At 31.5% G+C, this 25,214-nt stretch overlaps 1 long non-coding RNA gene across 1 annotated transcript; it reads right to left on the bottom strand.

The window, feature by feature from the left end:
- Nucleotides 1–9,766: 9,766 nt before the first annotated feature.
- LOC130895077 (uncharacterized) lies at nt 9,767–19,343 on the bottom strand. Its single transcript, XR_009059428.1, has 3 exons — nt 18,921–19,343; nt 17,570–17,761; nt 9,767–13,931 (listed from the first exon to the last, which is right to left on the bottom strand). It is a non-coding gene; the product is annotated as an uncharacterized LOC130895077 (long non-coding RNA).
- Between the last annotated feature and the right edge of the window lie 5,871 nt (nt 19,344–25,214).

Genomic DNA, 25,214 nt, shown 5'->3' with positions numbered 1-25,214 from the left:
AATAAGAAGTGCTGATACAGATATTGCGGCTATAATGCTTGGTAACATGCATCACCTTAAAAGTGATACGGTTGTTTGGATGCTTACAGGCACTGGCAATAATTTAAGGTATGTAGACCTAACCGAAATACATGCAGAGTTGGGACTGTTAATTTGTCAGAGCTTACCTGGATTTCATGCCATCACAGGTTGTGATTTTAATCCTGCGCTCTTCAGAAAAGGAAAATTAAGACCATACAAGATATTAAAAAAAGATCCAGAGTACCAGGAAGCTTTCAAGAACTTCGGCAACAACGAATTAATTGAAAATTTAAATCATCAACAAAACATCTTTAATATTATTCAGAGATTTATATGTAATGTCTACAATGTCCCTAATGTAATTGATGTTGATGCCGCTAGACTTCAAATATTCATCGACTCGTACACAGTCTCCGATGTAAACGAAGCTTTTGACCGAAAGAAGTTGCGAAATTTTGACGCTAGCAACCTACCGCCTTGCAAAAGCGAGCTACTGCAGCAATTTCTGCGAGCAAACTATATATGTACCATTTGGAATAATGCTCATTTGAAAAATCCAACCACATATCAACCAGACAATAACGGCTGGGTATTAAAAGATGACAAATACCAGTTCAAATGGTTTGAAGGGGATCAACTACCGAGTTATGTTAGTGATTCGCTCAAAACTCAATCAGGTATATAATTATTATGACAAATTATGATACATAATTTTTTAATTATTCATAATTGTATAAACTTGCTTATTTTTCTTTCAGAAACTGACGAAGAAGGTGATGTTGAGGACGATCATGCCATCGAGTGGAGTAGTAGTGATGAAGAAAATGAAAACATCGACGACAATGCTTAAATTAATAAACAAGTTTAAATATTTTTTTTACCTGTAATCACACTTTTTATTATATTTTTATAATATTAAACTAATATTTTTTACTTTATACAACATGGCTATGAACGTAATAAAATTATTTTTTATTAGATATCTTAAAAAATAGTAATCGACTAAGTATTCGCGCTCGCACCTACAGTGGACTTTCAATGTGTCTGGCAAGATGTAAAAACCACAAAAACTGTCCGGCTATTGAGGTAACATCTTTTTATAGGTCCCCAAGTAACATATATAAAATTGAGCTTTTATACTATAACGAAAGTATAATTGTAATTTATCAAAGTTTAGGGGTGTCTGGCAAGGGGTAGCAACTGTCATAAGTGTCCGGCAATGGATGACGAGATTTCTATAGTTATCCCGAAAAAAATATAAAAAAATTGAGCATTATGCTCTAACAAATTTTAAGTACTATTTTATACACCTTTACTACCTGTTACCTGCCCAGGTAACCACAACCCAAACTCTATAGTCGCTGGTCGTTCTTACCTGTATAGGAGACATGTACAGAGAAAATTTCAACTTTTATAAAATAATGAAGGTCTGGCCGTCGTGGGCTCTTGGGCTATGAGTATTACATGGATGAAGAAGAAGTAGCGCAAATTTTAGAATTAAATAATTTAATTATACAACGTATATCTGTGTTAGAAAATTTGAATTTTTGTGAATATTATTATAATGTTTTGGATTTCTGTAAAAATACCTTCTCCGAAAGTCCTTTACAAATTTTATACGCATTTTGTTCTATTACACCAAACGATATGTTACACAATACTCTTAGAGAATTTGTATACTTTTATAAAGTTAAAGTTATCAATGATTTAAATAAATAATTATTATTGTTATTGTTGTTTTTTTTATGTTACTTTTAAGTCACCCGGTATACGTTACTTTTAACTGTATTTCAGTAATAAGACGCTATCAGTTAACCGCAGATTTTTATATTACAAGATTAGCGCTCCCGCTGTTATCATCGCAACGAATCTGTCTCGATTACGTGCGTGATACCTTACATTGACAAAAAATCTCTTTTTATTTATACGTTATACTTTTATGTTACAAGATTAGCGAATAATAATGGTATATATAATTTTTTAAAACCCAAAGACTTTTAACCGACCTGGTATATCAGCGCTCCCGCTGTTATCATCGCAACGAATCTGTCTCGATTACGTGCGTGATACCTTACATTGACAAAAAATCTCTTTTTTTATTTATACGTTATACTTTTATGTTACAAGATTAGCGAATAATAATGGTATATATAATTTTTTAAAACCCAAAGACTTTTAACCGACCTGGTATATCAGCGCTCCCGCTGTTATCATCGCAACGAATATATAACTTTACGCATGCGCAAAAACGAAGTCTCTCTCTCTCTCTCTCTTACACAGTGTCTCGCTGCTCTCTCTCTAACACACGGTTTTCCCTATTTCTGTAGTCAGACATACGTTGCTCATCTACTGCTTTGGCAGGTAACAGGTAACAAAGGTGTATAAAATTCCAACTCAAATTTATCATAAAATAAAACTGAATTTTTTTATATTTGATTCATAATAATATTAAAACTCGCGTTGCTCATTGCCAGACAGTTAGTATGGTTGCAACCCTCTGCCGGACACCCTTAAACTATCATAATTTATAATTATACTTACGTTATATTATAAAACCTAAATTTTATATATAATTTTTTGGGGGCCTATTAATCTATGTTTACATAATAGCCGGACAGTTTCGACGGTTCTATCATCTTGCCAGACGCATTCAAAGTGAGCAGTAATTCGGAGAGCAAGGAGCGTATACAGTAACTAGTGCGAGTGAGACAGAGCGTTTGGTCTACTGCGGCCATTCATTGCGCATCAGCTGTTGTTTATTGTAACTATCTGGTGAACGGCTATGCTCATAATAAATGTATTATTTTTCTGTGCAGTTTATAAAATAAATGTGATCAGTTGTAATAAAGTGCTATCATGAGTGACGAAAAAATAGTTTGCTTTGTTTGTAAGAAAAGTGATGAACATATAATAATATTTTCTGAGGAAACTTTAAAAAAATGCCAGACTATTCTTAAATTACGAAAAATACATAACCTAAAGTACAGAGACATTATTTTACCCAGTGAATACACCGAGAGTGGTTATCACAGAGTATGTTACAAGGTATTTACAGGTCTTATGAAAAAATATTTCACCTCTCAACCATTGAGTGCTGAAAAAAAAAAGGAAAAAAACAAGGGAGCTGTGTAATTACAAGCAACTCATCTTCAACCTTGTCGTCGATACGAGATTTGAGTTCCGAACTACCTGATCCACAGTCTTCGTCAACAGAATCTTCATCTCAACTAATTTTACTATCCCAGTCCACAGAAACACAACCTTCGACATCTGAAAATGAATCTCATTTACAGTCGGTATCCACAGAATCTCCTACGACATCTCAGCCAGCTCCAATTTCTGAATCAATAGATCTACAATCTGCAACTCTTCAAGATATTTCTGACGTTTTTGAACCAGAATTTAGTGATAATAATTTTGTAACTCAAGATGTTAATATTTCGACTGATAATATTGCTGGTAAAAATGATAACGAAGTTGTTTGTATATTTTGTAATAAAAAGAAGAAAAAAGTGCGATCGAGAATGCTTCCGCTTCATGCAGCTGATGTTCAGCAATTTAAAGATAGTGTCAAACCTAATATTGAAAGTCATAAAGAGTTTACAGATTTTTCTAATAAATTGGATAATTTTTCTGGCTCAAAAATCTATTATCATACTGAATGCCGAGTTGATTTTAATAATAAGTTATCTTCATTAAAAGCAACGCCTAGCAAAAAGGAGTGGCATTATCACCGGGAGTATCATAAAAGAGTTTTTAATGAAACTAGTACAATCATTAAAGAATGCGTGATTAAAAAAGGGCGGTGTTTTTTATTAGTGTATTTACATGAATCATATATCGATTTATTAGAAAAAATTTTTCAAGAAAATTCTATTCAAATGACAGCTACTTTCACAGCACACCACCTTTCTTTACTGTTCGTAATAAAAAAATACTAGCTCCAAAATATCTAGAAGCCATCGATGATTCAGTACTGGATAATTTACAAGAAAACATTTTACAAAAATCTGCATTGATTCTGAGAAAAATAATGCTCCAGATAGAAAAAAAAAATTATCAACAAAAAATATAACATCACAGCATTTAATATCCGGAGAAGTTTCAATACCAGAAGAATTATCAGACTTGTATTCTACCCTTCTTGGTGGATGTAACCAAAAACGAAAGACTGGCCAAAAATGTTCTCGTCTAGTTCGTTCTTATTGTCAAGATGTTATTTTCGGAGTTCATGATGGTCGAGTTAAAACGTCGAAGCATATCATGTTAGGTATGACTCTAAAAAGCTTAACAAGCAGCAGAAAAATAATTGACATTATAAACAGATATGGACACTGCATTAGTTATCAAGGCGTTGAAGAATTAGAAACTGAAACTACATTTACATCAATGAAAAAGTCTAGCTTATATCCAGAAAAAATAAAAAAAAAACCAGAACTTTTTACTGGTGTGGCATACGATAATTTTGATCGTTTTGTTGAAACTTCTAGTGGTAAGGATACTTTACACGACACAGTCGGAATAATATACCAAAATATCGATGCAGATACAACTGACGAGCCTGAGATGTCCGAAGTTTCAAGTGAAAATACTTCGCCGAATAAAAAAAGAAGAAGAAGAACATTTGATGAAATAAATATAGATGAAATGCCATACCCTAAGAAACCCAAAATGACGAGTGAGTTACAATTATCCGTCGATGATATAGAATGTATAGACTCTCAAATAAACACGGAAATTGACAACATATGGATGATTAGTCACGCTTTAGAATTACCTGACGTACCTATGTGGGTTGGTTTCAATAGTCGGATTGATGATCAGGATAGTCCACAACAACATATATCTTACTTGACGCCGATAAATGCATCTCCAACCAGTACATCAATCGTATTAGAAACTATGAAACAAAGCCAAAAAATATCTGAAGATTTACAGCAACCCTACATACAGGTAACCTACGATCTAGCTATAGCTAAAGTAGCGTTACAAATACAAGCTACAGAAAAACCAACATTTTGATAATTTATTCATTCATTTAGGACCATTTCATATAATGATGGCTTACTTCAAAGCTATCGGTAAAGTAATTAGTGATAGTGGGTTGACTACGGTAATGGTCGAGAGTAGTTTGCTTGCAAACGGTCCAGTTAATGGGTTTTTAGATGGAAAACACTTTAATCGCTGCAAAAGATTGCATCCTTTAGTAGCATTAGGACTAGAAATACTACATTTTAAGTCATTTTTACAAAATGATAACATTACTTTAACTGAGGATATAATAGATGAAGTTGAAAGACTCCAAAATTGTAAAATTTCTTTGTTTGAAATTGAAAAGGATGGCCTTAAAGAGCTGATGAATAACTACGGTATCTACAAACAACAAACCCTTAACGGGGAGCATGGTAAAACGTCACAATTTTATCTAATTTATATAAATCTTATACATCATTACTTGGACTTATCTCGAAGTATTCGTACTGGAAATTTTCAACTCTTTAAATCAGTGTTACCTAAAATTACAAGCATTTTATATTGAATCAACAAAACTATGCTAGGTGGAGCGTCAAATATTATGATAATCTACTGAGAGTTGATAAAACTCATCCTGATTTGAATGAAGGATTCCTAAAAGGCTGTTTTGGAATTAAAAGAACTACTAAGCCATTTTCAAGACAACCTATTGACCTGGTTCTAGAGCAAACTATAAATGCAGAAGCTGCAAGAAGGCTGACAGGTGTTATACACTTCACTAACTCAATTTCGGCGCGACAACGGTGGGCTCGAAACCATGATGTGAGATCTACAATTATAAGTCAAGTTTATCTTGAACTTGGACTACAAAAACATCAAGATATTTCAACAGATTTGAATCCCCATAATATCAGGAAAAACGCTAAACAACTACAACAATTTGTCGCAACTTTCGATCAATTTATCAATCCTTTCAGTTTAGAAGTTCCCAAAGACCAATTAGTAAATATTTCATCAGGAAAGTCCGCATCACTGCCAGTAGAAGAATTTCTATTAAATTTAGAAGCTAATGGCGATAGCCTCCGAAGAACATTCATTTCTGAATGCCAATCTGATATTACGCGATTTGAAAAAGCTATTAAAAAAACCTCTATTAATAATTTTTCTAAAGATTATGAAAAAAAAAATTAAAGTAGGTGGAAAAATTCAAGAAGTTAAAATTCAAAGGGATTTATTTGGAATCTCAATGGATTACAGCATTGACATTTCAAAAATCTTATCCTACCCGATTACTTCAGTACCATTGTCAATGTGTCATTTGGATGGGACCATTTGCAAGACCGATAAATCTGCTTTGATGAAATGTTTAGAGAAAGAGGTTGAGCATGAAGAGCCATCTCAAATTGATATTCTAATAATTGACGGGTTCTTTTTGTTACATACTATGAAAAATGTTCCTAGAAAATTTGGAGGCATTTCTAAAAAAATGTTGCAGATGGTAACTCAATTAAAAGCGTCAAGAATTGATGTCGTTTTCGACCAGTATTTTACCCCATCGATAAAAGGATACGAACGTTCTCTACGATTTGAATCTGCACAATTGGAGTATACTATTGCTGGGCCTGAACAAGTCCGTCCTAGTGACTTTGTCAAAGAATTAAAAAATTCTAATTTTAAAGAAGCTCTAGTTGATTTTTTTATTTTATACTGGGCTTCTGACGAAATGGCGCCGTTTATTGGCAATAAAATGATACATATAAATTTCAGAAAATGTCATTCGTTTACTGTTAATGAGGCCAACAAAGTGATGTCAAGTATAAATGAGGAATTGTCTTGCCCAGAGCATGAAGAAGCAGACACCAAAATAGTGTACCACGCGTGTAAAATTAACCATGAAGCAAACATTGTGATTCGAACTGTTGACACCGATGTTGCTGCTATAATGCTAAGTCATATGCATCGTCTTAATGATGGATCACATGTTTGGATGCTTACAGGAGCTGGAAATAATTTAAGATATGTGGACCTAACTAAAATACACACCAAATTAGGAGAATCTATTTGCAGAAGCTTACCTGGACTACACGCTTTCACAGGATGTGATTACAATCCTGCATTTTACAGAAAAGCAAAATTGAAACCGTTTAAATTGTTAAAAAAATATGTAGAATTTCAACAAGCATTCATGAAGTTTGGTGACAGCGAAATCATCGAAAATAATAATGAACAAGTATTAATCTTCGATATAATTCAAAGTTTTATATGTTATCTATACAATATGAATGATATCAATGATGTTGATGCTGCTAGGCTACAAATATTTATTAATTCGTATACAGTATCTGATGTGAACGAAGCTTTTAATCGAAAAAAGTTGCAAAATTTCGATGCTAGCTGTTTACCACCTTGCAAAAGTGAGCTATTGCAGCAATTTTTGCGAGCGAATTACATATGTAGCATATGGAACAACGCTCACTTACAAAAGCCAACAGCATATAAACCAGTAAATAATGGTTGGATACTGGCCACTACTATTTTAAATGGTTTGAAGGAGAACAATTACCGAATTATGTCAGCGAATCTCTAAAAACAGTTCCAGGTATTTGATAATTATGTTAAATTATTGTACATTAATTTTGGACTATTTGTATCTAAATTAACTTGGTTTTTTTACTATTGCAGAAAACAATGAAGAAGACGATATTGAAGACGATCAATCCACAGAATGGAATAATAGTGACGAGGGATATGGATGTATTGACGACGACGATGAAAATGTTTAAAAATTTAATCAAAATAAATGTATTTCTCTGTAACTTTTTTATTTAAAAAAATTTTGCCCTTTGATATAATAAACAATAAAATTTGATTTACTTTAATTCGTTGGCTTTACAATTTTGATAGAATTGAAAATAATAAACTTCGTAAAAATGAAAAATAATATAAATAAAATCATTAGAGTTTCGATATGATTGAAGTTGTATTAGAACAATTTTACTGAGTATTGTTTTAAATATTTGTTATTCAAACTGTAAAAATTTATTTAATGAAATTTTTTGATTAAAAAAAAATAAACTGCACAATTTGAACTTAATAACAGTGAATGCGCAGTGAAGGGCCGCAATAGACCAAACGCTCTGTCTCACTCGCACTAGTTACTGTATACGCTCCTTGCTCTCCGAATTACTGCTCACTTTGAATGCGTCTGGCAAGATGATAGAACCGTCGAAACTGTCCGGCTATTATGTAAACATAGATTAATAGGCCCCCAAAAAATTATATATAAAATTTAGGTTTTATAATATAACGTAAGTATAATTATAAATTATGATAGTTTAAGGGTGTCCGGCAGAGGGTTGCAACCATACTAACTGTCTGGCAATGAGCAACGCGAGTTTTAATATTATTATGAATCAAATATAAAAAAATTCAGTTTTATTTTATGATAAATTTGAGATGGAATTTTATACACCTTTGTTACCTGTTACCTGCCAAAGCCACCGCTGCCTCAGCTTCATGGGTGGGGATCATTCTTACCTGTACTAGGGACACACATAGAAAAATTTTCAGCTTTTATAAAAATCCGAAGGTCTGGCACTCACGGGCTCTTGGACTATAAATGATGATGTTTCAGCGAGTTTTCAGCGTATCAAGGTGAATTTTTATTTATATTTGGAATGGCATCATAAAAAACAGATTTTGAATACAACAACTACGAATGTATATAATTTTACATATACGTCGACATTTTTTGAATTTTTCCGGTTTTCCGCTGGCTAAATTTCTGCCATTATCATATAAACCTTCGGTTTTTTAGGCACATTTTTGCGACGTGGAAACTCGACTGGCATTTTCATATGCGGCCTGTCCGAACAGGCAGAACAGCCATTTGGTAACGTCACAACTATTTTCTAGGGGTTTACGAACTCAAACATCGTGTACTTTATCGGTACAGTTTTATGTAGCCAGCTCCCCGACTAAATACCAACAAAATTAAAGTAATAGCAGGATTTTGAAGCTCCATTATCCATTCTTTTAATAAACAAGAAGTTCTCAAACGCATTTCTTAGAAGCAAGTTGACAATATGTCAAAGAACAATGTAAGCATGAGACACATAATAAACTGGATTTAGTAGATGAGAAAATTGAGCGAATTTGCAATACACCCGAACTAGACCTCGCATATCAAACATCACTGATGACGATTTTTCAATAGATTTCCCTGATTTTTTGATTACCTGAAACTCTGAGAGAAATATGAGAATATTCTGATTCTGAAAGGGAAAATAATCTTCTGATATTTCGATGAGAGATGATTCATAAACTCCCGAAACGTTTTTAGACCTACAACACAAGTTCAGAAATTCATATAAATGATTTAAAAATTATTTATTACATAAAACAGAAATATCAGGACTTCTTATATAGGTCACAATGTAATATGTAAACTTCAGGTTTAATTGAATTTTAAGAGAATCATCTATCAACTTTTAAATTTTAAGTTAATGCGTAGAACAGCGATGATTCTCCCATTATTTCAAAATAAGGTGACAAAAATAATGTTGAGTAGGTTAGCAGATAAATATTTCTATCTACTGATTTCGCTTTGTATTTCTATCTACTGATTTCGCTTTGTATTTCTATACTATTCTAATATTTCTATCTACTGATTTCGCTTTGTATTTCTATCTACTGATTTCGCTTTGTATTTCTATACTATTCTAATACAATTTCTTATCGAAAGTGAAAGATTAATTCCTTAGGTTTCTGCTTTTTCTATTTTTTTTTTAAATCTACTACCGAGCTAGAATTATAAAACGGATGAGAAAAAACACGCAGATGTAATCAAGTGTGGAGAGCGGTTGCCCCGGGCGCCGAGGTAAGGGGAGCGCCGAGGTAAGGGGAGCGCCGCGGCAGCGGCACTGTGTAGAGGAAATACGTCCTGCAATCCTGTTTAACGTGGGTGCACAAATATATTCTGCAGAAATATTCTTGTGTCCGCTAAGTAACTTTTCTTACAATGTTGTTTTATTTCTTCGTTTATGTATAAAATAATCAAAATCAAAATATAATATTCATATAGCTGGGCGACCCTTTGAAATTTCCGAACTATTCTCTGGTCCGGAGTTCACTCTCGGAAAAATACCGGTGTTTTATTGCAAAATTTGGAAGTATCTGAATAATTTCCGTCCCGAAACAGTAAGAGAGTCGCCATTATCCCCCGGGAAAACTATTGGACTCGTCCGTTCACGCATGATCTAGAGTTACGCACTGGCGACTACGCATAAGACATCGCCCACGCGCACGCGCGTCCTTACGCACAAATACATCACACACTACACTAATGGGAATCGCCATTTCTAATAGTGTGTGCCTGTTGCAGTTGTCTTTCAACTTGTTTTTTTCGTCTTTTCGAATTATAGTTTCTTTTCTGATTCTTACAGTGACACATTATAGTAATTTTCAGCAGATTGGGTTACAATAATAGTGAAATAATTTACCGCTGATTATTCAGTTATTATTGCTGTACGGTACAATGTCTAAAAAGCTGTCAAGGGCGCAAAGACGTAGGATAGCCAGGGACGAGGAGGCTACAACTGAAGCGCTGCTTAAAAAAGTGCCAAAACTAACATCATATTTCGTTTCTAGTTCTTCATCTGTGATGAACGTGAGTAGAACTAATGAACAACCATCATTCCCAGATTCAAATCCTATTGATGAGATTAATGTGAGTGAAGCTCACAAAACATTACCAATTTCTTCTCCTAAAACAACTGTTGATCAAATCAATTCAGATCCATCCTCTTGGCCAGAATTTATAAACAAAATTCAAAAAGATGAGCTAGTTTTAAAAGGTCCCTTGCCATTAAAGGCTGAAAATAATTATCAAAAAAATGCCCAAAAGAGACATTTTTCTAACGATTACCAGTTTCGCTAAGCAGAAAATGGAGAAAAAGTTAAACGTAAATGGCTAGTATATTCTGAAGGCTCAAAGTCAGTCTACTGTTTTTGTTGCAGACTTTTTGAGTCTAACTCAAAATCACAACATGAGCAAAAGTCAGGTTTTAATGACTGGAAACACCTCTCTGAACGATTAGGTTTACATGAATCTTCACCTGAACATTTTAAATATATGACTATCTGGCTTTAAGCAGAGTTACGGCTAAAAAAAATGTTTCCATTAATCAAGAGCTAATTGAACAAATTATGCGTGAGACCCAAAGATGGGAGGAAGTTTTTAAGCGCCTTGTAGTTATAACCTTGTATTTCGCAGAACATAATATCGCTTTTCGAGGTTCATCCTCAAAGTTGTTCACAAAGAATAACGGCAAATACTTAGGTTTAATCGAGTTGATTAGGCAATTTGATGGTGTAATGTCAGATCACTTGCGGAGAGTAGCTAATAGCTCCTCCCATGTGACTCTTTTGGGAAATAACATTCAAAATGAGCTCATTTGTCTTTTGGGGTCCGAAGTAAAGCAAGCTATAATAAAAAAAATTACTAAATCTGAGTACTTTTCTGTAATTATGGAAGGCACACCAGATATAAGCCACAAAGATCAAATATCCCTGACAATAAGATATGTCACTAAAGAAAATGATGTAAGTGGCAATATAGGTGTGGAAGAAAGTTTTATTGGCTACAAAGTTGCAAAAGAATCAACTGGAGAAGCTCTCTCAAAACTGTTGTTTGAAGAGATTAAAAATTGCAATTTTAACATGAATGACTGTCGTGGACAAGCTTATGACAATGGAGCTAATATGGCCGGAATTAACAAAGGTGTTCAGGCTAGAGTCTTAAAAGAATATCCCCGGGCTTCATTTACACCGTGTACCAGTCATAGTTTGAATCTTGTAGTATCTGATGGTGCAAGGTCTTCTGTGAAGTCAACCTCACTGTTTGGAGTAATTCAGCGGATTTACACAATTTTTGCAGAATCAACGAAACGGTACTGCATAGTTAGTGAACATGTTCAGTCATTATCTCTAAAACAAGTTTATGAAACTCGATGGGAAGCAAGAATTTCTTCAATCCAAGCTATCAGGTACCAATATGCTGAAGTTAGGCAAGCGCTCATAGAACTTGCGGACAGCGTAGACGAACCTAAAACAGCATCAGAAGCTCAATCTCTGATTAAGCATATGGAAGACTTTTCCTTTTTGACATGCCTGATGGCATGTCCTTTTATTTCAAGTTAATCTAGTTAGCAAAACATTGCAAGGGAAGATGGCTGACTTAACATCTGCCAAGAAGCTGCTTGATAATTGTCAAGAATTCCTCTCATCCTTCAGAGAAAAGGGTTTTTTAGACGCAATGATATCCGCTAAGGAAATTGCCGAAGAATTGGAAATTGAACTGGTTTTCACGGCCGAGAGATTGAGGAAGAAATCAAAGTAGTTTTCGTATGAAGGTTCAGACGAAGTTAGTGGTACCATAGAAGAGCTTGTTGACAGTGTGACTACATATCTTACAGAACGAACCGCCCAGCTAAACAAACACCATTCTCTATGGGGTTTTCTGTACGACTTGGGAAAGCTGCCAGAAAAAGAAGAACGGATGAAGAATTGCCCAAACCTTCAAGAGTTTCTAACATTCCAAAATATCAGTGACATAAATGGAAAAGACTTGTACAATGAAATTATTCATGTTAAAAGTATAGTGAACCATGAAGAAGAAAAATCGAGTAAAATTTTGTCTCCTATCAAGGTATTAAAAAGTATAAAATCACATGACCAAAAGGAGCTATTTACTAATTTGTGAATTGCTCTAGATATCATGCTGACCATCCCCCTGACTGTGGCGAGTGCTCAGCGAAGTTTTAGCAAACTAAAACTTACCTTAGCTCCACTATGAGTCAGGAAAGGTTAAATGCATTGGCTATTATATCTATAGAAAATGAGGTTGCCAAAAAATTAGACTTTAAAGACATTCTTTCATCATTTGCTAGAGCCAATGCCAGAAAGTTTCCTGTAAATGCTTAAAGAAAGAACTGTAAACATTTGGTGTATAAATTTAAGAAGTTCATAACATAAATGTTTTTAAGAAAAGTTTGGTTTGTCATACTTACAACAAAATATGTATCACACTTCATAAATATAACAAAAACAAAATCAGTGTACAAATACAACAATTATAGCACTGCTGAAGTCAAGGCAAAAACATAAAGAAAAAGGTCATGTAAAGTAAAATTGTATAAATAATATTTCTTGAAAATAATTTATGTTGAAACAACCAGAATATTTGAAATACAATATAAAGTTAGCCACGCCAATAACGAGTGGAAAAAAGTCTCCATTCGTGATTATCGCCCTATCAGAAAAAATACTGCTAAAAAAGAGATAAAGGAACCAGTTCGTCCTACCAATAAAAATTCACTTCCCCAAAATAAAGTTGAGGCTATCAAAAACATGTTCAAATAGATGCCTGAGGTGGATAGGGCATATTATGTAGCTATACTTCCCAAAAATAGTAATACTTAATTTGTATATTTCCGTGACTTTGGTTTATATTTATATTTATAAGGATATTTAGTTTTTGATAACGTTACCAAGTTGAATGTTTTTTTAAATTTATAATAAAATAGAATTACAAAATTGTATGTTTCTTTGTGCTCTAAAATTTACACAAAAAGACTGTATTTTGGAGTTTTTTTTTTCTCAGAAATGTTAATAATTATAATTAAACTAACTAAGCTGCAACTGTTTTAAATGTAGACTTGTCCATAACACTGTATCACAAGGCCATTTGTTTATTTTGCATTGGTTTACTGCACATACCACAGTGGAACTATAAGGTAACGAACTGTCTATATATATAAAAATCTATCAAATAATTATTACACCACTGAATAATGGCCTCCTACAAATTTTCTTCCGTTATAATTAGTGCATTTCCTTCCAATGATTGTAGTTGACATTCAGAACATCGGAAAGACCTAGAAAATTTAACAACACTGCAGATCATAATAAAAACTATTTTCTACTTCAAATTATTATACTCATCTACTAAATCTAATTTTTTCCAGTTCATGAGCCAATGACCTCTAATTTTGTATTTAGAAGAAAAAATTTATATAAGAATAACAAATTCTATTATCTTCACTTTCTACGATTAAATACTAAGTATGTTAAACTGTAATAAGCAGCAATAAAACACAATGTAAAATACTTTATCACATTTAACAGGGGATACAAGATTTTATTTATCCATATTCGTAGGAGACACTTGTGTATTTACGTTTCGTGCCTTGTCTCTTTCTGTATTGAATGTTTGTTTTGTTTTGATTTGACCTGTTTTTAATTTCTGTTTCGGTCTGACATCTTATAGGCGTACTAGTTTTCTCTACTACATGTGTTGCTTTACTAAACTTGACCTTATGTAGTTACCAGTGATATTTATTGTTTCTTCAATACCTAATTGAAAACTCTTATAAAGCTTCTGATGTTTTTACAACCAAAAACATGAATCATATAATTGTTCTTAAAAATTTGTAAGAATAATAGTTAATTTGGAATTTTTGAATCCGTTGACGATATTAATACTGCAGCACAATATGCATACCCCTACTACACCAATACTCACAATTCGAGAATTATAATTGTGAGTGCTTGTGTAGTACTCTCTATCTCCGAGGTTTTCTATGGATAGATAGACAAGAATATATAAATCAACGTGAAGACCTTTTATTTTCATAATGTTATTAAAATAATACTATTAGGATTTAAAATTAATAATATTTATTATTATTAATTGTTTAAAGTTTTTCAATGGTAAATTTGTTGCTACATTTGGGCCAAGTGATCATGGTTTTTCGGATGGTTGGATGGGAGGGGGGCGCCATTAAAAATATCGCCCGGGCGCCTTCTGATCTCGGGGCGGCCCTGTGTACAACATACAGCTTTGTGATTTCCGAACATTCAAACTTTAAAATAACATGGTTGTATGGTGTCACATACACTTTTAATTTTATATTTCATACCTATGGTCAGAAATTATGCACATACTATTAAATATAGATATTAGTATGTATTAGATAGTGCCCCTATATGTTCGGCTATTTTGTCTGTGTTCAGTTGTTGTGCAATTTTGACAAATAATTTAAAAAAAAAAAAAATATATATATATATAGAGTTGACGTCTTTGAGTTGTCAGAAAACAGCCAGCATTTTATTGTAGTTTTTCCACTTCAAGGTCTAACATAACCAAATAACCAATTGGTTAGGGGCTCAGAACGTTGTTAAGAAGAATTAGTAATATTTCGTGGCTGAAATCAGTCAGGAAAAATTTAGCGTTTTAATGACAATATCAAAAGAGAAAAGTCTCGAAAGAATTTAGAAAAATGACTACAAATACGACGATATAAAACAACGTGAAGACCTGTATAAAAATATGATACTTTATGGAGGATAAGAAAAAATTACTATACATTAAATAAAATACAAAAATATAAATATAGATGGGAAAAGTAAAATGTGTAAGTGACAGCAGTACCAACTATAACGTACACAGAATATTTGAGCATCCGAGAAGAATAGCAGCAAAACAAGTAAATTTGTATGTAGAAATCATAAGAATGAAACATGTAGATTAACAAGAATAATAATGGAAGTGAATATAACTAATGAAAGAATTGAAGATTGAAATAGAAATAACTTCAGGACATTGTAGGAAAGTAAACTAACTCTTTAAACACCTTCAATTTATGTTCTGTTCCTGTATTAGATCATAATATGTGTTGTTTATGCCTATAACAATGTGTCATAACATCGCACCAATTTACCAGGAAATTTCGGTTACTCTTAGCTCTACATGTACTTTTAAGTCTCAACTAGAGAGAGAAGTGTGTGGGCCAAACGGGGCCAACAAGTGTAACTTCGGTTTTGACTTTGTTTTAATATATCAACCTATTATTATATTAGTTTTCATTTTTTTTTGTAGTATTTGTTTCGTAATTGAAGTTGTATTAAAGATAAATTTAAATAATTCTAAAAGTCAAGTCAATTAAGTAATTTATCAATCATTGAGAAAAAGTGAGTGTATTCACATGCTATAGAAGTACTGGACAATCCAAGAAGCCGCAAAAACACACCTACAAAAACCAAAGTTTATCAATAATTTCTCAATCCTTCCTTAAGACAACTGTTAATGAAAGATATTGAATTTATATGAAATGAAAACCACACTTATGATTTCTTCAAAACAAATTTTCCAAAAGCATTGCGATGATAAGAAGCAGAATTATACCAGAAAATTTAGTGGTGCAAGAAAGTCGTTTATTATAGAAAATATTGACATAGAGAACTCATACACTATTATAAACTTAAAAAGGATGAAAAAAATTGAATTGGAGCATTGGATGTCTGAATTCAGTTGTTCAAAATCAAACGGGATGATAGAAAAATAGTGTGAAATTTGATAGAAAAAAGACGAAGCAATCCGAATTTATATATAGCTAAAACTGAAATACACCAATTGATTCAGTTATAAATCATCCTTCACATCTAACTCTGAAACTTTTCTACTGGAGACTACAACTTAATAATAGGAAAATCACAGGCAAAAGAATTGCTAAATGTTCGTTTTGTTGCTGCTGATATAATTAAGAATGTTTTAAATGCAAAGCTCATTTTTTACATTATGATGAGTTTAACAATTATGTGTAACAAATAAAACATACCAAAAAAATTCAATACAAAAATTTTGACGAGTTTATTACTTTTTGCGAGTTAATTAGTTTGCACACTGTGATTTTATATTTGAAGAAGGGGATAAAATATTTTTCTTCTCTTTGTGAAGCTCATCTGACGCTTATAATGAAGAAAGACATGTTTCACTATTTCAACTGTTAATTGACTGCCTAAAAAAATTAGATTTTACTAAGAACCACTATGAAGCAGGGCATGGTAGATGAGTTCCTGATGGAATAGGATTGACATGGAAATGAACATCCTACAAAATAGTAGCACCAAAAAACAAACATTCCTATTAAAAATAACAATAATCTTGATTTTTGAGATGAATTGTTTTGATTTTAGGTTCCTTCCGATAGAAAATCGTTTTAAAAAAATCATGTTAAAAATCAACTTACTTCAACAAAATATAACTTGACAGTCAAAATTATATATTATATAATTGAATTTAATTAGGCAATTATATATATATATATATATATATATATATATATATATATATATATATATATATATATATATATAATTGCCTAATTAAATTCAATCAATAGATTACCTACATCACGAATAGCAAAATAAAAATAAAACCAAAAAAGAAATTTGTATTAACAAAAAAAATTAATTCTTATTGAAAATTGAAATTTATAAAATGGAACTATAAATTTTATTCAAGTCTTTTTTATTATTGACAGCTTTCTAGTTCCTATGTATGTGAACTATTTCTAAAAATTCTCTTTTTCAAGAATCTTAATAATTGAATTTTTATTATCTCATGGTTTTTAATGCAGCTTCTGTTCACTCTGAATTTCATCTAAATACTCTCAACAAGGATACTTATCGCGAAAAAATTCTTAAAGAAAATAATAAAATAAGTTACACTCACCATTTATAATAGACTAGTTGAATGAAGAATCACTTATCATACTTTTCTATTGAATAGACAGTAGTCATGTGATGAGTATGTTTGAGTTATACTGATCCATCTAAATAACAAGTTCTCATTGCCTCTTCATTTCTTTTTTAATATTTGCATTTTATAGGAAATAACAACTCAGTTTCAATTTACTATTTCTACCTTAAAACAGGAAATATCTAATCAAAGTGACACAATATGTATCATTTGCTCATATTTGTAACCAAGCAAACATTTTTTTCCAATGTCTTAATTTTGTTTCTACTTCTCTCATCATTCAATCTCACCCAAAGAAAATAGTATCACCAAATTACACTATACATTATTAGTTAAAAAGAAACAGCAATAACTTGTCTAAATTAGACTATATCCTCTTATCAATACAATTGAACTCAAACTTGTCATAAATTATAGACGCCCTATTGTAAATACATACAAAAACATTAAAAATATAGTTTTTGTATGTCACATCAACCTCTTAAATATTTTATTTGAAATTGTAATTAAAAAATAATTACAATGTTACAGTTACCAACTTCCCAAAATTAATTTCCAGTTTTTCGAAAAATACATACATCCAAATATTATTCAAGTAATACAACTTAGGATTAACTTGTTTCAATTCAAACAACCACAACAACAGTCAAAATTCCCTGACTTAGAGAAAATAGAAAGAAATATATTAGAAATTATAAGATTAAAGTGTCAAGAAAAAAATTAGTACAACACAGTGGTTTTTTCTCATAACTAATAAAATTGAAGTAGAAACAAACATAAGTGCATAAATTGTCATCAAATGACATAAAATTAATAAATAATAAATAAAAATTAAAAAGAATGGTATCAATCTCAACAAAAATATTAGTATAATCTACAACTATGTTACTGTGTTTTAATTTAATTTATATTACTTCATTTTTGTACTTTGTACAACAAATAGTCATAAATAAACACAAACAAAATGTTACCAATAAAATCATTATAGTTCTAGTAAAACAACTTTACTTTTGTGAGGACCGACTATTTATTAGGCCATTATAAGAATAGCCCTAATAGCATTTCATTAAAATAATTACTAATTCCAATTAATATGGGTTTAGTAATCGGCTTGCATTACTTCAATTTTTGAATACTTTTTGTTACATGATATAAAAACATGTTTTCAAATTAAACATTATTCAAAAATGCATATTTTATATAGATAAAATCATAGAAAGCTAATGTTTTATAATATATCAAAATTGAGAAATACAATAGTGAATTTGTTAAACCTGTGGTCGACAATACAAATGGATATGATTTGTTTGTTGGAAAAACTTACCATTAATATCGCATTCAATTACACTGCAATCCAACATGATAATTACAATGGTCACATTCAGCGGACGAAAACGTTGTGCAACTATTGTACAATAGTACAACTCTAGCGGAATCAATGGGTGACATATACGCTACAAACTCAAAACACATAGTGGAGCGGACGCCACGTTTTTAACAATATAATCTTTGGCTTTTAATTTGTGCTAGGTGGCGGAAGTGAAATTTGTTAAGTCGACTGTCTTCTGTGATCAAACGTCAAGTTGTAGTGACTATGTCTATGGTTGGTTGTAACCTTTCATAGAAGAAAATTGATTTGGAGGGTAGTAGCAATGTATAAAGAATAGGATAGTAGAAAGTAGAACACTGACAATGTTAAAACCATTTGAGGCAATTTTGCACGCCATCTAGTTACTTTTACGCTCGTTCTTCATAAAAATGACCCGTAGCTTTTTCTTTTCAACAACTAAATTTTTTTGGAAAGATCTCAACTGAATGTGAAGTTTTCTTTATCTTCGAAATTCAAACCGACAGTACATTGTTGCCGATTTTACTTTTTATTACAAAAGTGACACAAATTACCTATTCGATAGGAATCTTTTCAAAAGATATATAGGGAGTATTTTGAAATATAATGTTTCTAATAATGTTATAGCATATGTTCATCTCGAACCGAAAATAAACTTAATCTCAGTACTAATTATTTGTCGCCAATATCAATGTATAAAAAAAAGATTTTTGTAATGAGTTTGTGTAGCCCTAGCATATGAAAGAAATAATTTTTCATTAATCTATTAATCACTTAAATTTGGGATAGAAAAAAGGATCCTTGCACAAAGGTATATAAAATATATATACTTTCCTTTGGTGACTGAAATAATATGAATTTGCGATTTCAGAACCTCGGTCATGAATGTATTTTTGAAACATTCATATTTTGATGATATTTTGAAGGGACGAAAAAATAACTCCTGGCTATTTTGTATGTTTTTTTAACTTTTAGTTGATTTATGTGATTTTTTGATTTTGATATTTTTGATTTTGTTCCGTTTTGGGACTGTATTAATATATATGTATCATAATACAATATCGTACCAATAATTCAATTAATGACATTGTAGAATTCTTCAATTGTGCAATATGTCCTTTCTTGAAGAAATGCCGTCGTCGATATTCGGAACTTACTAAATCTATTTATTGCTTATAATTCTAAAGATACCTAGATGATAATTTTTCAGCATGAACGTTCTAAGAGGTCAGAGGTCGGTTAGGCAATAAATATCTTATGGCATTACCTAATGCTTGGACTTTCAGATAAATTATAAACAGACGGATTTCAATATAAAATTATAATAATTATAGAGAGAGCGTTTGAAAAATTATCAGAAACTACAAGTAGTACGGTACTGTATATATTCCTTGTGCATTTTACAGCTACATTGTAGTGGGAAATTCGAATGGCCAACAAATTGATTAAATTTATTATAATTTTAAAACTTTTTCAAATTCTCAAAATGTTTGTTAAAAAGTATGATAGTGTTGCTTCGGAACATTATTCACATTCTCATATTTTTGTTTTCTGGAAATTGTTTTTTTTATAACCAGTACCCGACCCATTTGGACTATGTGTTATCAAGAAAATATATACAAAGTAGCTCTTAATTTTGACCACAGAAAAAAATGGGCAAAATACACTAAACAACCTGAATCTCTGTTAAGAAGACTGTAAAACCACAAAAATGTAGTACATGTAGAATCTACTCGCGATGACCTCTAGATATTCTTGGGTCAAGTAATCACATTTACTATTGAAACACCTACTATAAATAAAAACAAATTGCATTTGTTGCATACCACTCGGGAAGAATTTTTTCTATTTTTCCAACAATTTTCTTTTTCAAATTTAATATTATTCTGTTATCTGAAATTTTCCAATAATTTTTCAATAATGTTGTTGGAGTTTTCAATGCGCACTTATTATTTAAATAATAATTCTTATAGAATATAAGAAACTCTTGTCTACTGTTTATGTCATCAGAAGCTTCAAAACTGACTTTAGCGATCTAAACATTTTTTAATTAAATAACCCCTCAAAATATACTACAGAACAATTTTCTAACGTCGCAATATCATTTGAATGTACCTCGGAAGAAATTAAATCGGTGGATGAATTCGTTTGTTCGGATGATGATTCTTCTTCAACATTTAATGAAGCGAGTGCTTCATTGTCATCTGTTGGTAAAAGCAGAATATTATCATCATCATCCAGTTGACTGCCTGCATTAGCACTTCTAGGTGGCCTCATTAAATTGGCGACAATATCTGTTATACCCTCCTCTTTGACGATAAACAGAAAATTGATTTTCAAGTGGATCTTGAATTAATTGGCCTGTGAATAAATAATTGAAACCTTCAATTATTTGATCACTTGCAACACGATTACAGAGTTTTGTTGAATGTAAACGTGTACTATTCAGGGCATCAAATAAATTGTTCATGGTTAGAACAAAGTTAGCCGTCTTTTTAGCTGTACTTGAAATAAGTTCACCAGTTTCCAAAGATGTCATTATGGCAGAATAAACACTGTGACTCAACAATTAGGCAGCTAATTTAACATTCATTTTTTCGAAAGAATTCGGATTGATGTGCTTATTAGTCAGTTTCAATAAGGCCTTTCCTGTTTGGCTCCTTTTATCAAGATCATAAACTTTTCGAATATCAGAAAAACATATGAACTGCCCATTAAATATGAAACTATTGTTCAAAAAATTGTTCTAACGCATTTCAACAGAGGGGAGCATCAAAAAAAGCATAATATTTTTTCTGATTATGAAAAAAATAAGGTTGGTTCTTGTTAACCCCCAAATGCTTTATGCGTTTCTGATTGGTAGTTGATAAATCACATACTATATCTATAGTGTCTAGTTTTGTCTCATTAAGTTTTTCCAATGCCTTGGTAATTATACACCATAAAGAAGCATATGGCACCCCACCATTCGATACAAAGTAGGCAATAGGAATTTTCCAGTTGCTATAGATTCCTCTGATCATGAGAGCTAGAGCGTCACTGGCAGGGAAAGGCTTTCTTCCAAACTCGCCCAGATCTTCGAAACCCTCAATTAAATCTGTTTTCATGTGGTACTAAAGATTCCTCTTAATAGACATTTCGTCGAACATCAGAATACATTTCTTCTCGTAAGGCCGTATCGTATCCGCCTTTAAAGTAAGGTACCTACATAAAAATTTTGTTATTGAATCCAGGTTTGCAACGGAAATTGGCAACCCATGATTTCACTGTTGATATTGCAGGCAAAATAAACCCTTTTTGTCACAAATATCTGTATGTCTTAGGTCCTTTATAAAATAATGACAGAGCAGTTTTCTTTTCAGATAGTAACCATGGGGATTTCATCTTATGTCGTAATTGCATATTTACAAAAGATTTTGTAAAATTCGTGAGAGTTCCTAGCATTGGTTAGTTCCTTTCTCAACCGTTCATTTTCTTCTTGCAATGACTGCTTCCTACCTCCAGTTCTCATAGAACAAGATGGAATGTTCTGTAACTCTTTCAACAACTCTTCATCTTCATGGTTACTGATAAAACTATCTGTCATGTCAATGTTTCTGGAATGAATCGGGGCAATAAAATCATTATTTGAATATGTTTGTGGATGTGAGGAAACATTCAATTGGATTAATTGTTCATCCAAATTTTCCCTATGCGATTTACTTTCTGAACCTTCATCATTTTTGTAGCGGAATGGTACAGCAGTCAATCTTTTAGATTGACTAATATTTTCACTGAAATGTTTGCTGCAGATCAGCTTATCTCTTAGTGATTTCTGACTTAGGTTTGCCAAAACAGCATTACAATCAATCTTAACAGTACAATTAATTTCAACATACATGTTCATTGTAATGGTTATGGTAAAGTATTTTTTTTTTGTTAAAAAACTTGAATTTATTTCATTTCGATAACGGGCATAAATGGAGTAACGATTAGTAGCAGCCTTATTTGGAATTTCCCTAATTTTATCTTATATCATCGTCGGAATGACAGAATTTTCCCGAATTGTGTCAAGACAATTCCATACCTGTGTATCATTCTCAAAAATAACTAAACATCATTGAAATTTCTTGGTATGCTCACAACAACGGTAAAAACACTCTCATACTTATCTTTAATGAGGGTTTTTAAAATCAAACAATAAAGACCATTCAAAAGAATTGTAACAAAACCAGAAATAAAAAATATACAAATAAGTATATACGTACTAAAGATATTTAAATAATCTGATTTTAATATAAATATTATATTCATTGGCTTTGTATTGAAAGTTACGGATCAATGCGAAAATTTGGATAAGACCAATAAATAAAAAAATTCTTTCTAATAAAGAAAACAAAATTTGTCCTATCAACTACTACTAAAATACCTACTTATAATCGTTTTGTCAGTTTTAGCATTGTGTAAAGATGTTTATACAATGACCTTATCCTTACCGATAAGTGCACCAACTAACCCAGGACCGGTCTTGGTTTCACATTGGAGAGCCAAAAGTTATAATAATCGAAAATACTATTTATTGTATTATATATTTATACTTTTTGGATTGACCACAAAATAATATAGAAATGTTAAAACTGAACTCATTGTTGAGTTAAATATATTTATATTACTACTGGCGCTAATTTAACAAATTGATTTTATTCACAAATCTGTTATAGGTAAATCAAGCTTTGCTCTTCTCCAGGATTTTTTATAGGTAACATTTTTTCAAAATCAATTTGTTCTATAGTTTTAAATAGGCTGTTTCTATTATCACTGTGGAAAGTTATGGATAGGTAAATCGTGAAATAAATAACTAACATCAATATTTGTTGGGGTGATGACTTCATTCATAATGTGCGACTGGAAAAATGTACTTGAGGAGCTTGTTGCTACCTTCAACTTTCAGAAATTATATTTTACAATGAGACCATAAATGCTTACAAAACCATCTGTTTGTTTAATGGTATAATAAAAGCAGGCAAAAGTTCTTTTTATCTGAACCAAGTATGTATGGTAATAAAAGCGGGTAGGTACTTACTAGCAAATAAAATTATCTCTTTTTAAATGTGTTTTTTGCAATATATATAAGAAAATTGAAACTAAAATTCATTTTTATTGAAAATATTCAACAATCGTAAGATGTTATATGGCATTATTATATTCTTACCCTTAAAAGATACGAGGACAAAAATGAACAATGGACAAAAATGGTGATTACATTATGGAGGGACATTACATTGGTTGAAAAAGTTTTTTTTTATATCGAAAACACCAGGTAATGTTTAAAGTAAAGCTCTCAGTAAATTTTTTGACAAAATCAAAACGTATTTAAATAAAATCATTAGTGATGTTAGTTATTGGAGATAAAAGTGTGCTATATCGCTTAAATTGACTAATAATTATAATAAGTAAGCATATCCTCATAAAAACCTATATGTTTGCCTCGTGAATGCACGAAACGTCGTATTGAAGATTTGTTGTTACATGTCTATAGTAAATTTGTATTCAAATAAAACTAGTATTCGATATTATTTCATTCAAATAATCTATGTTGGATAAAACAAAAGCATAATTTTCATGTATAACTTGAGAATGGAGGAAATTATAATTTTCTCCCTAATTGTTACTATTTTGTCAATCTGTTATGGCATAGAATATAGTATTATAACCATATTATAATATGTGATAAAAAAACAGTCTATATACATTTGAACAGGTGAAATTTTTACCTCATTGACAGGATAATTTTCAAATATAAACACACAGACACACTACCTTATTATTATGTGCTTAGTTCATAAACATAAAAAAATAACAAAAAATATTCTATTTCAATTTTTGTGAATATTAAAGTTCACTCCTTTGAATTCGGTTAGTTGTGTTTATGTATAAGTTTGAAATATTTTCAAAAATGTTTTATTCTATCCTGCTTGTCTTTACTATAAAGGTGGCTTCTAAGTTTGAATTTAGGTATGATTCAAGTACTTTTGATAAGTTTATAAGATTGAATGGATTTGGAATTTGTAGTAAATCGTTGTATTCGTATAATTTGCAATGCGACCATACCATGGTAGAAGCATTGTATAAAGAATACAAGATACAATGGTAGAAGTAAGGAGAGCCGTCCTATATGAGGGATTAGTTGAAAAAATGTCCAACTGTAAACAACAAATTATAATAAGAGAATTCATCAAAATAGCGCTAGTATTGCTAGTGGAAATTATATAAACAGAGTAAGGTGTGCTG

The sequence above is a fragment of the Diorhabda carinulata genome, chromosome 6, assembly GCF_026250575.1.
Source record: "Diorhabda carinulata isolate Delta chromosome 6, icDioCari1.1, whole genome shotgun sequence".
In the NCBI taxonomy this organism is placed as follows: Eukaryota; Metazoa; Arthropoda; class Insecta; order Coleoptera; family Chrysomelidae; genus Diorhabda; species Diorhabda carinulata.
This window is presented reverse-complemented; position numbering and strand designations above follow the sequence as displayed.